This window comes from Sus scrofa, chromosome 14 (genome assembly GCF_000003025.6).
Source record: "Sus scrofa isolate TJ Tabasco breed Duroc chromosome 14, Sscrofa11.1, whole genome shotgun sequence".
In the NCBI taxonomy this organism is placed as follows: domain Eukaryota; kingdom Metazoa; phylum Chordata; class Mammalia; order Artiodactyla; family Suidae; genus Sus; species Sus scrofa.
Window position 1 is genome coordinate 6,546,913 of NC_010456.5, and position 14,386 is coordinate 6,561,298.

Sequence of the window (14,386 nt, forward strand, 5' to 3'; positions counted from 1 at the left end):
CAGTGGTAATGAACCCGACTAATATCCATGAGGACTCAGGTTCGATCCCTGGCCTTGCTCAGTAGGATAAGGATCCAGCATTGCCATGAGCTGTGGGGTAGGTCACAGACATGGCTCCAATCCTGCCATTGCTGTGGCTGTGGCCAGCAGGTGTAGTTCCGATTTGACCTCTAGCCTGGGAACTTCCATATGCTGCAGGTGTGGCCCTAAAAAGACAAAAGGGGGGGGGGCTTAGGCCAAAATGGCCTCTCTCATGTCAAGAAAGCCATGCCTGGTTCTCTTTCCCTGGGGACACCCTCACCTCTCTGCTTACATGGCCAGAGCCAGTGTTGAGCCAGTGTTGTGACTGGATTGACTCTTGTGGTTCTTATTATGATTACATGACACATTCCAGCAAGAAGCATTAGGGAATTTTGCAAAAGTGAGTCTTGGAGGGTACATGAAATGCGTGATGGCCACACAGTAAGATCATGGAGAGATAGATAGATAGATAGATAGATAGATAGATAGATAGATAGATAGAACGAACTAACAGAGAAAGAGAGAAGCTACATGTCTGCCTTTATTAAGGTTGAAAGTGGGGTGCCTAGGGTTTTACACGTTTATTTTCATTGGTGAATTTAAAACCTAAGAGCACGGGCTGCTGCAGGAACCTGCAGTAACAGCAGCCACAGGGTGCACCTGACTGGGTGCTACCTGGGTGATGCAACAGTGGAGACCGCTGGCCCACTGTGGATGGATGCCCATCTTCCTGCTCAACTATGATTTCCCCTGGCGCAGGGAGCATGAGTTGGTGCCCACTCAGCAGCAGATGAACAAGGTGCAGTTGATGCTCCAGCAGAGAGATTACTGTGCTCATTGGACTTCTCAGGTGGAACCTATCATCGTCCCTGACTTTCTAGCCTGCAAGCACAGCAGCCCAATGGGACTACTGCCAGCATGTGAACCACAGGTAGTGCGTGAAGGAGTTTGAGCCAGAGTGGCAGCTACTCCGTCCAATGGGAGCAGAGGGAGGTATTCATGGCCACAGGCCAGGGGCACAATGAAGTGGCCTCCGAGGTGGCCCCATAGTGGGCCTGCCTACCATGCTGTGAACCAGTCAAGAAATAAAAGCCTCATGGCTGTGGTGTAGGCTGGCAGCTACATCTCTGATTTGACCCCTAGCCTGGGAATCTCCATATGCTGCAGGTACAGCCCTAAAAAGACAGACAGACAGACAGGAAAAAAGAAAAGCCTCCAGGCCCCACTACCTCAAAATGAATAGGTTAATGAATGAATCTTAAGAGCAGGAATTAGGGCAGGGGAGGAAAGAGCAGGAGCACTCAGGAGGTCAGGGTCACCCCGGGCTCTCTAAAAGGGGAGTTCATGAGTGGAGGCGGCCTGGTTCCTTATCTAGTCATTTAGCTGGCAATATGTTTGAGAGGGATGTCTTTGAAATGGGTGTCTTGGCAATCAAAAGCTTAAATCAGGCACTTGAATTACAATCCCAAAAGCTTAATGTCAGGCATTTACAGTACGGCATCCTTGCTGACATTTATTTTGTATGAATCAGCTAGGGCTGCCATTACAAAATGCTGCAAAAAGGGTGATTTAAACAACAAACATTTATTTTCCCACAGTTCTGGAGGCTAGAAGTCCATGGTCAAGGTGCTGGCAAATTTGGTTTCTGGTGAGGGCTCTCTGCCTGGCTTGTAGACAGCCACCTTCTTTGTTGTATTTTGACACCGCCTTTCCTCTTTATTCACTGGGAAAGAAAGAGAGATCTCTGGTGTCCTCTTCTTATAAGGACACCAATACTCTCAGAGTAGGGTCCTACCCTTATGACCTCATTTAACCTTAGTTGCCTCCCTCTAGGCCCTGTCTCCAAACCGTGACGGGGGTTGGCTTTCATCATATGAATCTTGGGGGGGGGGGGGAATTCAGTTCATAACATCCTGTCTTCTCACCAAAAAATGATTCACCCCATCCCCATAGCTCCCCCAACTTTTAACCCATTTTAAGGCCAGAGTTTCATCTAGACCTCATCTGAATCAGGTATGAGTAAGCCTGGAGATATGATTCATCCTGAGGCAACATTCTGTGAAGCTGAGAAGAGGAAGTAACTCTGCCTTGGAGCCTTGTGGTGGCAGTGGAAGCCCTAGGGATGGCTGAATCATCTTTAGGGTTATTCTTCCCTTTTCTTAAAGGATCAAGCTCTATTATCCTGTCCTATAGAATCCCAGAAGTCCAAAAGCCATCCTTTAGAAAACCTTCCTTTATTTCATCCAGCCTCTGCTCCCTTTGGTGCACACTGGCAGTATAATCTCATTTTTGCTCCTTACTTCTGCTGAGATGGCGGATTAACTCCATAGTTAATCATGATTAATCTCGAAATGGAGTGACTGTCTAGCCACACCCTTGGGTGTTCTCTCCAGAACAAATTTTCTCACTTTTGCAATAGAAATAGCCTGAGAATTTCCCAAATCTTTAAAAATTCTGGTTTTTTTTTTTTTTTTTTTTTTTGCTTCATCTTTCAATTTGTCTTTCTCCTCTTGCATTTCACTGTTTTTGCAAATACTCGGCCTTGGTCCACCAGTGCTGAATAAAAACTCGGAGACAGAATTTTGGGTGAAGGAGAAAAAAATAGTTTTATTACTTTGCCAGGCAAAGGAGGTCACAACAGGCTAATGCCCTAAAGACTGTGCCCTCCTTTGGGAGAGAATAGGAAGTGATTTTATAGTTTGGGAGTAGAAAATAGGGCCACAGATAAGGATCAGGGTAGAGGAGTTCCTGTCGTGGCTCAGTGGTTAACGAATCCGACTAGGAACCATGAGGTTTTGGGTTCGATCCCTGGCCTTGTTCAGTGGGTTAGGGGTCCGGCGTTGCCGTGAGCTGTGGTGTAGGTTGCAGACGTGGCTTGGATCCCTGCATTGCTGTGGCTCTGGCGTAGGCCAGTGCTACAGATCCAATTCGACCCCTAGCCTGGGAACCTCCATATGCCACAGGAGCAGTCCAAGAAATGGCCAAAAGACCAAAAAAAAAAAAAAAAAAAAAAAAGGATCAGGATAGATGCAAGCTTGCATCTTCAGAATTAGTGTTTAATGGCCCCAGGACTGGTTCTGGTGGTCCACCTCTTATTTTCAATTGTTGGAGTCTTAGTTCTGCAGAAGAGCTCAAAAATACTGTTATGTATATTCCTTGAGGAGGAACCAGCTCCTGGGGCTGGTTATTTACTGCACTGTTGTTTCTTGACTGCTCCTCCCTTGTCTCTGCATCCCCTCCCTTCCCTGACTAGCAACTGCCCTTTGGAACTCAGGCAAGCTATGGGGGCTGAAGCTTATTCCCTAAAAACAAGAAATGGAGGACACAGAAAGGCTTGTGCCCAGGAGCCCCACAGGGCCCTGCTTGGTTTCACTATTAGGAGAAGGGAGAGGCCAGGTTACACCTCAAAAGTTTGCTTAGATATCTCTTCAGCTAAATATCCAAGTTCAGAGTTCCGTTGTGGCTCAGCGGTAACGAACCTGACTGGGATCTCTGTCCTCCCTCAGTAGGTTAAGGATCCAGCATTGCTGTGAGCTATGGTGTAGGTTTCAGCCTCGGCTTGGATCCTGTGTTGCTGTGGCTGTGGCTAGGCTAGCAGCTGTAGCTCCAGTTCAACCCCTAACCTGGGAACTTACATATGCCTTGGGTGTGGCCATAAAAAAACAGGGAGAAAAAAAAAAAATCCAAGTGAGTTCTACCTTCCACAAAGCACTAGACTATAATTCAGCCAAGTTCTTTGCTCCTTTATAACAAGGATCACCTCTTCTCCAGTTTCCAATAATACCTTCCTCATTTCAGACTGAGACCTTATGAACTGGAGTTTGGCACTTGCATCAGCCTCTACATGGAGCAAAGCATGAAAAATTGCAGCTGCACCCCCTGAGCAGAGCTCAGCGTGGAGACCAGGAGTGAGGCACTCTGTGCTCAGGGAAAACGGGAAGAACAAGTCTTCAGATTTTTAGGAGATATGATGAGCCCAGTTCTTGCACCTCCTCATAGCTAGAAAAACACTAAAATCCTTCAATGATGACTGGTGTCCGCGACTAGAAGTAACCTTCCCGAGACCAGCAGCAGACTCCTCCTGTAAAACGCGTTTCTGGCTGCGTGCACCTCCCCCTTCACCTTTAGGACTTAGAGCTTGATACTCGCCCTTTCCTCTTTCCTCTGTCTGAAATACTGCCTCCTGGGCTGTAGTTAGTGGACAGAACAAAAGATGTCGTGGTCATCTGTGAGAACAGCCACTCTCAAGGGTGGCCAGTGAGTCCTGAGGGAACTCAGGAAAGAAACAAAGACTGGGAGTTCCCGTCGTGGCGCAGTGGTTAACGAATCCGACTAGGAACCATGAGGTTGCGGGTTCGGTCCCTGCCCTTGCTCAGTGGGTTAAGGATCTGGCATTGCCGTGAGCTGTGGTGTAGGTTGCAGACGAGGCTCGGATCCCGAGTTGCTGTGGCTCTGGTATAGGCCAGTGGCTATAGCTCCGATTCAACCCCTACCCTGGGAACCTCCATATGCGCAGGAGCGGCCCAAAGAAATAGCAAAAAGACAAAAAAAAAAAAAAAAAAAAAAAAGAAAAGAAACAAAGACTGGCCCACAGCTGAGGAGAACACCAAAGGAGTGATTCCAGTAAGCCCAGACCTTTACATCTTCCTATAGAAACAGGTTCTCTGTAAATCTAGTTATCTGTAAACCTTTTATTCCTACAACTACCTTCCCTTTGTTGCAAAACCCATATATCCTAGCTTCCCCCCTTGCCTCTGGGAGCAGTTTCTCAGGGTTACCTGAGATGCTGTCTCCTGGGCTTAAGTCCTAATTTCAGCCCAAATAAAACCTAACTCTCAACTTTCAGGCTGTGCATTTTTTTTAAGTCAACCACCTCATCAAAAGCACCTTTAGGAGTTCCCGTCGTGGCTCAGTGGTTAACGAATCTGACTAGGAACCATGAGGTTGCAGGTTGATCTCTGGCTTGCTCAGTAGGTCAAGAATCCAGCGTTGCCGCGAGCTGTGGTGTAGGTCACAGACTCGGCTCAGATCTGGCGTTGCAGTGGCTCTGACGTAGGCCAGTGCTACAGCTCTGATTAGACCCCTAGCCTAGGAACCTCCGTATGCTGTGGAGCGACCCTAGAAAAAGGCAAAAAGACAAAAAAAAAAAAAAAAAAAAAAAAAACAACTTTAACATCCATCCTTTTCCAAATAGTTCCTTTAAGGGAAACTAGGCATTTTGTAGCGCATACCTCAAAACCTTCCACTTGTACCCATCCCCCAGTTCCAAAGCCACTTCCACATTTTTATGAATTCCACATTTTTACCTTACTTTATGGTACCAAAATCTATATTAGTAGGGTTCTCCAGTGAAACAGAACCACTAGGATAGATAGAGATATATAAAGCCATGTATATATTTTATATATGCATATATAAAATACATATATAATAAAGGATTGTGGTATGTATTAGGGAGGTTGACAAATCTCAAGATCTTCAGAATGAGTTGGGAACTGGAGTTGCAAGAGAGCCAATGGTGGTGTTCTAGTCTGAAGGTTAGCAGGCTTAAGACCCAGAAAGAACTAGTGTTTGTTTTTGTTTTTGGTTTTTGTCTTTTTCCTTTTTCTAGGGCCGCTCCTGGGGCATATGGAGGTTCCCAGGCTAGGGGTCTAATTGGAGCTGTAGCTGCTGGCCTACACCAGAGCCACAGCAACACGGGATCCGAGCCGCATCTATGACCTACACCACAGCTCATGGCAACACTGGATTCTTAACCCACTGAGCAAGGCCAGGGATTAAACCTCATGTTCTTAGTCGACTTCGTTAACCACTGAGCCACGACGGGAACTCCAAGAACTAGTGTTTTGTTTTGTTTTGGCTCCATCTGTGGCATGTAGAAGTTCCTGGGCCAGGGATCAAACTCATGCCACAGCAGTGACCTGAGCCATAGCAATGACAATGCCAGAGCCTTAATAGCTAGGCCACCAGGGAACTCCAAGAACCAGTGTTTTCGCTTGAGTCCAGAGGCAGGAAAAGAACATTTTTCACATCACAGCAGTCAGCTAAGAAAATTTTTCTCTGATTCCAGAGAGTGTGAGCTTTCTGGTCTTAGGCCTTCAACTGGTCAAGTGAGGCCACCTACCTTAGAGAGGCTGTCTCTTTCGCCCAGTCTCCCAATTCAAATGTTAATTTCATCCAAAACACCCTCCCAGAAACACTTAGAATAATGTTTGACCAGATATCTTGGTACCTGTGGCTCAGTCAAATTGATACATAAAATACCCTCACAGTTATTATCTGTCTTAACTTATTACAGCCATTCTAGTGGGTGTGAAACAGCTCTTTGTGGTTTTAGTTTGCATTTCCCTGATGACTAATGGTGAAGAGCACATTTTCATGTGATTTTTAGCCATCTGTATCCTCTGTGGTGAAAGATCAGTTCACATCTTTTGCCTGTTGTTAAAATTGGGTTGTTCGTCTTCTTTTTTTTTCTTCTTCTCTTTTTTGATGCCCCAAGGCATATGGGCCAGGGCGGGGGGTCAGATTCCAGCCACAGCTGCAGCAACACCTGATCCTTTAACCCACTGTGCTGGGCCCGCCTGGCATTGAACCTTTGTCCTGACATTGAAGAGGCACCACCAATCCCATTGTGCCACAGTGGGAACTCTTGTTTGTCTTCTTCTTGAGCCTAATTTGTGTTTTTTTAATTTAAGCTAAAAAAAAAAAACAAAAACGAACAAACGAAACAGTCCACACATAATGACCCTAAAGTGTTTTATCTTTTTTTTTTTTTTTTTTTTGGTGAGTTCTTGTTTGGGAAGTTTGAGGGCCAGGTTGAGGGTGTAGTTCTCCAGGACAGGTCTGTATTTACCTCTGCCTGGAACCCAGAGGTACTATAGATATAGGTTCATTTTCAATTCTATCCTGCCCATAGTTTCTAGGCCAAAGAGATGTCATTTTTTGCCCTTAATCTTGCTGTGGCTCTAGTGACTATTTTCTCAATAATAGCAACAGCAAATCAAAGTATATGGTCAGAATGGAAGTACTTACTGGGGACAAAAGGCCAGACTAACAATGGGAGGAAATAGTATGTATACGTGTACGTGTAACTTGGTCCCCATGCCGTACAGTGGAAAAAAAATAAATAAATAAAGCAACTGTAACCTAATAGAAAAGAACAACAACAACAAAAAAGGCCAGACTATTTGATGTCACAACTGCTTGGGAAAATCCAGATTGTATTTAGTTACAAGGCCATTCTCACCCTCAATTTTAGAGCCTGGCAAGGCCAAGTGGAGAGAATTGGGTGTTATAGAGATAACATATGTAATTTAATTTCAAATACTTTATTTTATTTTTACCTTTTCTAGGGCCGCTTCCACAGCATATCGAGTTCCCAGGCTAGGGGTCTAATCGGAGCTGTAGCCACCCCTCTACACCAGAGCCACAGCAACATGGGATCCAAGCCGTGTCTGCGACCTACACCACAGCTCACAGCAATGCCGGATCCTTAACCCACTGAGCAAGACCAGGGATCGAACCGGCAACCTCATGGTTCCTAGTCGAATTCATTAACCACTGCGCCACAATGGGAACTCCTAATTTCAAATACTTTAAACAGGACAATATGTGTGTGCTATTTTAAACCCATATTCTAGGGATGGTTAATTATTGATTGAAGTGCCCTGTTGGGGAATATAAACTCCAGGAGAGGTTGATTAGCATTTGAAAGATTTTAAGCAGGTGTCCATACTTCAGAGAGCCTATACCACCGTTAACTTCAGTCAACACCAAGACCGTGTGGGTTTTCCTTTAGTGAAATAACTGGTATTCATTATATGTGGATTGGCTAGAAATATTATACCAAGGCCACTTTCTCTTGTGTGACAGGATATAAAAATCTAGGGAACCCAATGTGTATGCCCTTTGTAATGATGCTTTTTTTTTCGTCTTTTTGTCTTTTTGTCTTATTAGGGCCACACCTGGGCATATGGACGTTCCCAGGTCTAATCGGAGGTGTAGCCGCCAGCCTACACCACAGCCACAGGAACACCAGACCTGAGCCATGTCTGTGACCCACACCACAGCTCTTGGCAACGCGGATCCTTAACCCACTGAGTGAGGCCAGGGAGCGAACCCGCAACCTCATGCTTCCTAGTTGGATTAATTTCCATTGTGCCATGAAGGGAACTCCTATAATGATGCTCTTGGTTTTGATTCCAAAACTGACAGTTTCAGAAATTCTTCTGAGAATTGCTATTGTGAAGATCTGCTGAATCCTTCCCCTAAAATAAGTGCACTTGCTATTAAATGTTTGCATGGGCAACAGAATTGAGTATATGTGTTATTATGACATAACATTGTAAGTAGATTGTAAGGTAGAAGAATTTATATATAATGTTAAACAAAATAACATCTACAAAGAACAAAGGGGTAGCCTGCCAATTAGATTCCTGCTTTGGAAATTTTCCTGCTCCAATAATGTTTAAATTCTGTTCTAATTTGGAAAGGAGAAGAGAGTCTGATAGGTTCCCAGGAGAATGGAGACCCCCTTGCCCCCCGGCCCCAAATGTGGCTGTTCACCTTGGAGACCCGCCTCGGACATGGGTACAGCCTGGCATAAGATCTTTGCCCTTTCCGGGAATGTGGATGCTCAAGTTGGGCAGGGAGAGAAAATAGCCTGTGGAAAACAATTGTCTGCATAGATTAACCACCTACAAGGATTAACTATCCTCTGCCATGGGACTCGGACCCCCTACCCTCCCTTGACCTTCCCCTCCTCCTCCATCATCATTCCTGCCACAAGTTCCCGCCATGAACTCCTTCCAGCCACAGATCCTTTATAAGCCTGGCACCTCCTCACAGTCAGGGCTGGTGCCATCCTGAGCTCAGCCCGTCCCCTCAGATGCCTCAATAAATCTCTCTTGCTTTACTAACTTGGCCTTGCACATTCCTCCCTTGGCAAACCTAGCATTTGGTGCTGAAACCTGGGAGGGAATGGCGAGGGAATGGGTACCTGGTCGGCGGTGCCCAAAACTTCTGGTTTTGCACCCCGGAGCTCAGCAGGCAGGGACAGCTCTTCCTGGGCAAACCTCCAGATCCCATCCAGCTCTGGGTCCCTGATCTAGGCACCTCCCCACCAATCCTCTCGAGCCCAGCCAGGGAGCAACGCCCAACCGGGAGTTGCACTTTTCCATTTTGGACTCCGCAATGGAAAAGTGCCAACACCAGCCTCCTAATTCTTGGGTGAGTGATTGCCACCTCTCTGGTTCTTCTGTCGGCACAGCCATTGGGCCCTGGTTCCTCTGATGCATCAGAGTGCAACCCTCTCAGACAAATCCTAGCGCTAGGTCAGAAGACTCCACGGCCACTGGGCCCTGGTTCCTCTGACCTGGGAACGCCCGCATCAGAGCACAACCTCTCTCTCTTCTTGGGGCCACTACTCAGACCTTGGGGATGCCCAGCCTGAGGAGTGGCACTCCCTTACTTACCCTCCGTCCCCTCTCAGTCCTCTCTTTCCTTCTCATCTTGGGGAACACCTCCTCCACTGCTCCGGGAACATGCCTCTTGGCTGCCTCTTACAAAATTTAGATGCGCTCCAACTAAGAGGAGACACCAGGTCCAACTATTTTAAATTTATAATCCCGCTTGGGCACAATGCAGATTGGATAATGGATCTCAATGGCCCCAAAATTGCACTTTGGATTTTAAAATCTTGCATGACCTTGATAACTTTTGTTGCCGTAATGGCAGGTGGTTTGAAGTTCCCTATGTTTGGGCTTTCTTTACCCTCCACTCCTGACCCTCCCTCTGTTCTTCTTGCTCCACCTTTCAAATTTTTCTCCTTCATTCACAGCCACCTCCCTCTGATTCTGGTTATCTCGTCCTTTGATCCTGCAGATCATCGTCCTCCCCACGTAACCTTCTCCGTGCTGCCAGCTCTTCCACCAGCACTCATCCTCCTCTCCTCACCTCAGCTTCCTCAGCTCCGCCTGATCCTAATCCAGATCCCAACCCCTTTTCTCCCCTCCTCAGACATGGTGCTGGACCCAACCTCCTTCCTCCAAAGACACCTCCTCCCAACCAGCTCCTTTACTCCCTTTAGGGAAACTTGCAGGAGCTGAAGGGATTGTCTTGGTCCATGTCCCTGTCCCTATGTCCAGCCTCCCTCAAATTGAAAAAAGGTTAGGCTCCTTCTCTTCTGACCCTTTCACCTACATTAAGGAATTCGAATGTCTCAATCAGTCCCATAACCTTAGGTGACGCGATGTCTATATCATCTTATCCTCCACCGTCTCCCCCGAGGGAAAGCAGAGGATCTGGTTAGCAGCTCAAGTCCACACTGACAACCTCCACCGCCAAGATAACCACCACCAGTAGGGGCAGCAGCAATCCCCAGGCAGGATCCAGACGGGGACTATCAGGTAGATTCCCCAGGCCACAGACACATGGTAACTTGCCTCATAGCAGGACTCTAGAAGGTGGCATACAGAGCTGTTAACTATGAAAAACTAAAAGAAATTAGCCAAGGCCCAGATGAAAACCCTGCCCCACTTAACAGAGGCTCTCCAAAAATATACAAATTTAGACCCTTCCTCAGAAGGAAGTCTTTTTTTGTTTTTAGGGCTGCACCTGCGGCATATGGAGGTTCCCAGGCTAGGGGTCGAATTGGAGCTATAGCTGCCAGCCTTTGCCACAGCTGACAGCAACGCTGGATCCTTAACCCACTGATCGAGGCCAGGGATCAAACCTGCATTCTCATGGATGCTAATCCAGTTCGTTAACTGATAAGCCACAATAGGAACTCCCAGGCCTATATTTCAAATGTGGCAAGAGAGGGCACTGAAAGGTCGACTGTGACCATCCCCCCTCAGGGAAGGGCCACATCCTCCCTGTGGAGAGACCTGATTCATAGAACTTCAACCTGCCAAGCCACCTTGGCCTGCCTGTCCACAGATGACTGAGGGTGCCCGCCCCTGCCCCCCACCCCAGGCCTATCACTCCATCAGAGCCTTGGGTAATTTTTCTAGTTGCAGGTAAACTGATCTCTTTTCTTATTGACACAGGGGCCACTTACTCAACACTACCTGAATTTATAGGCCCCATGCACTCCTTTCAAGTGTCTATTATGGGGGGCGATGGCCTAATCTCCAAACCCTTAACAACACCCACTCTCTTCAGGAACACCCTTCAGCCATTCTTTCCTGATACTACCTCAGTACCCAACCCCAATTCGGCAGAGACATTTTATCTAAATCCACAGCCTCCTTTATGCTTCTCTCTTCTATATCTGAGCCCTCCCACCTCCTTGCTCAGCAGCCTCCATTGTTTCACTCAGGGGATGGGATACCTCCATCCATTCCATAGCTCAACATCATGCTCCCACTCAATTTGAGTTAAAAGACTTGTCCACATGCCCCTGTCAACCCCAATACATGCCCCTGAGGGAAGTTGCTAATGGAGTCTTGAGCACAGTGAGGGTCCATGTCCCCTTCCCATGTCTACTCTATACACTAATCTAGACCTGAGACCAGGAAAGGACGTGCCATTCTTGCAGTCATTTTATAAGCCAGGCTTCCCCTGACAGACAAAAAAACAGGGCCCACAAACTCCATTCCAGTCTTACATGACATGCATGGCCTCTAAGGTCTCAGGGAAGAGGCTTGTAAGTATTGAGGGAATTTTTTTTTTTTTTTTTTTTTTTTGTCTTTTTGCTATTTCTTTGGGCCGCTCCCGTGGCACATGGAGGTTCCCAGGCTAGGGGTCGAATTGGAGCCGTAGCCACTGGCCTACACCAGAGCCACAGCAACGCAGGATCCGAGCCATGTCTGCAACCTACACCACAGCTCACGGCAACGCCGGATCGTTAACCCACTGAGCAAGGGCAGGGACCGAACCCGCAACCTCATGGTTCCTAGTCGGATTCGTTAACCACTGCGCCACGATGGGAACTCCGTGAGGGAAATTTTTTGATGGCCTTAAAGGAAGTCATTCCAGGAGGAATTTGCCTGTGCCTTTGAGAGGCAGATTTTCTACCTGTCAAGAAACTATGGCCTGTGGAAAACAACTACCTGCATAGATTAACCATCTACAAGGGTTAACTGCCCTCTGCTGTGGGACTTGAGGCCTACCCCTCCCTAGACCTCCCCCCCCCTTCATTGTTCTGGCCACAAATTCCTGCCAAGAACTCCAGCCACAGATTCCCGCTACAGATCCTTTATAAGCCTGGCACTTCGTCACAGTCAGGGCTGCCACCATCTTGAGCTCAGCCCATGCCCCCACCCCTGATACCTTAATAAATCTCTCTTACTTTACCAGCTTGGCCTTGTATGTTCTTCCCTCAGCAAACCTAACAGAGTCCTTGAATGTATGGATTGAAACAAGGTATGAGATAGGTGAGGCTTGGAAATAGCTAGCGCTATTCCATACAGAGCATTTGCATGTCACCACAGCATCAGCTGTGGTCTCTGGAAGCCTCACCCCAACCATCTCAGAAGACATGAGATTGGAGAAGGGTGTGGTTATTCGCCAAACTGATTGGAGGGAGAGAAATCTTTATTTCCTTGGAAAATATACTGTAATTGCAGTATGCTTTTACATAGTTCGAAGAAAGCTCTTGGTTCACAGATTCAAGTATCAAGAAATAATGATAGGCAACATTTATTGCAGGCAGTCTTCTCCTTGTGTGAAGTATTTACACTTATCATCTCATTAATGTATGTATGTTTCTGTACAACCCTATGAATGGACGATTTTATTCCAAATTTATATGTAAAGACAGTGAGGTGCAGAGATCACATAATCATATGTTCAAATGTTAACTCAAGCTTACTCTTTCCTCTTCACCACCCATATTCTTATTCCTTTAACTGGGAAGGATGGGTCAAGTCAATTTCAACATGAGCATGGAAGCTAAATCTGTTTACAGGAGTTGCTCACAGCAAGGGAGTTGGGATCTTCAAAATGTAACGAATGCAGGTTTTTTTTGTTTGTCTTGTTGCCTTTTCTAGGGATGCTCCCTTGGCATATGGAGGTTCCCAAGCTAGGGGTCTAATCAGAGCTGTAGCCGCCGGCCTATGCCAGAGCCACAGCAACAGCAACATGGGATCTGAGCCGCATCTGCAACCTACACCACAGTTCACAGCAACGGGCAGATCCCTAACCCACTGAGCAAGGCCAGGGATCGAATCTGCAACCTCATGGCCCCTAGTCAGATTCGTTAACCACTGCTCCACGAGGGGAATTCCAAAATATAACAAATGTTAAAAAAAAAAAAAAAATTTTTCCGTTTATTTTTATGGCACAAGTTCTGGTATTTGGAAGTTCCCTGGCTAGGGATCAAATCAGAGCTGCAGCTGCCAGCCAACTCCACAGCCCCAGTAAAGCCAGATTCCAGCCATATCTGCCACCTACACTACTGCGTGTGGCAACACTGGATCCTTAACCCACTGAGCGAGGCCAGGGATCGAACCCGCATTCTCATGGTTCCTGGTTGGTTTGGGCTCATTAGTACTGAGGCATGATGGGGAGTCCAGAATGTAACGGATTTTAACGATTTTAACGCTTTTTACTTCCGGGCTCCAACTATCAGCACCCCTTTGTAGGGAACGTCGAGGATGAATCCGCTAGAGAGGGAGAAGGAGGTGCTCTGTGCAGAAGAGCCAATGAGACGGCTGACTCTTGTGAGTGACATATCGTTTGGCCAATGGGTTTACTCCCTGAGGCCCCGCGAGAGGACCGGAACTTGGGAGTCTGAGTCTGTGGGCGCGTGGTGTGGTGCGACCCTTGAGCGCAGCGTTTTCTTGAGCCCTCCGCGGAGCTGCGCGAGCTTTGGAGTGCTGGTGAGGAAAAGGGTGCGGGTGTGGAAGGCCAGGGAGGCCACAGGCCAGGTGCGCAATTGTTCCAGCTCATGCTCGTGAGCCGGAGTCCCTCGCGCCTGCTGGAACCCTCCCCTGACCTCTCCCCTCTCTCCTGGGAAGCGCGAGGACTGTAGGTCCCGGGATGGGGCCTGGGCTGAGGGCGGGAAGTCGTTCTACGAGGCCAGGTGTGTAGGAGGAACATCGAACCTCCAGAAGGTGGAATGGTGGTGGCTGAAGGAGGGAGGCTGCTCGTAGGTTTGGGGGAGAGTGGGCGTGAGCGTGAGCGTTACTTGGACAGACAGGTGGGCAGGACCATTGGATAGAAATGGTGGGCGGAGTCTGGTTCAGGGCATGCACTTGGTCCGGAGTCAAAGGAGCAGAGGATGTGCTTGAGCCCCACAGGCTCAGGCCCGCAGCTCACACCTGGAGGAGGGAGAAGAGTAGGCCGCACTGGTCCTGAGACTCTTCTTGGTTGGCTTGTGTAGTCGCTAACTATCTGCTAACTGATGCAAGGAGAAAAATCC

The 14,386-nt window shown here is 47.6% G+C and overlaps 1 protein-coding gene across 1 annotated transcript in view; it reads left to right on the forward strand.

The window, feature by feature from the left end:
* PIWIL2 (piwi like RNA-mediated gene silencing 2) overlaps positions 13,490–14,386 on the forward strand; it is a 72,123-nt gene continuing 71,226 nt past the window's right edge. The window contains exon 1 of the mRNA XM_005657209.3: positions 13,490–13,844. The gene's annotated coding sequence lies outside the window, so the exon portion shown is untranslated. The remainder of the gene's footprint in view (positions 13,845–14,386) is intronic.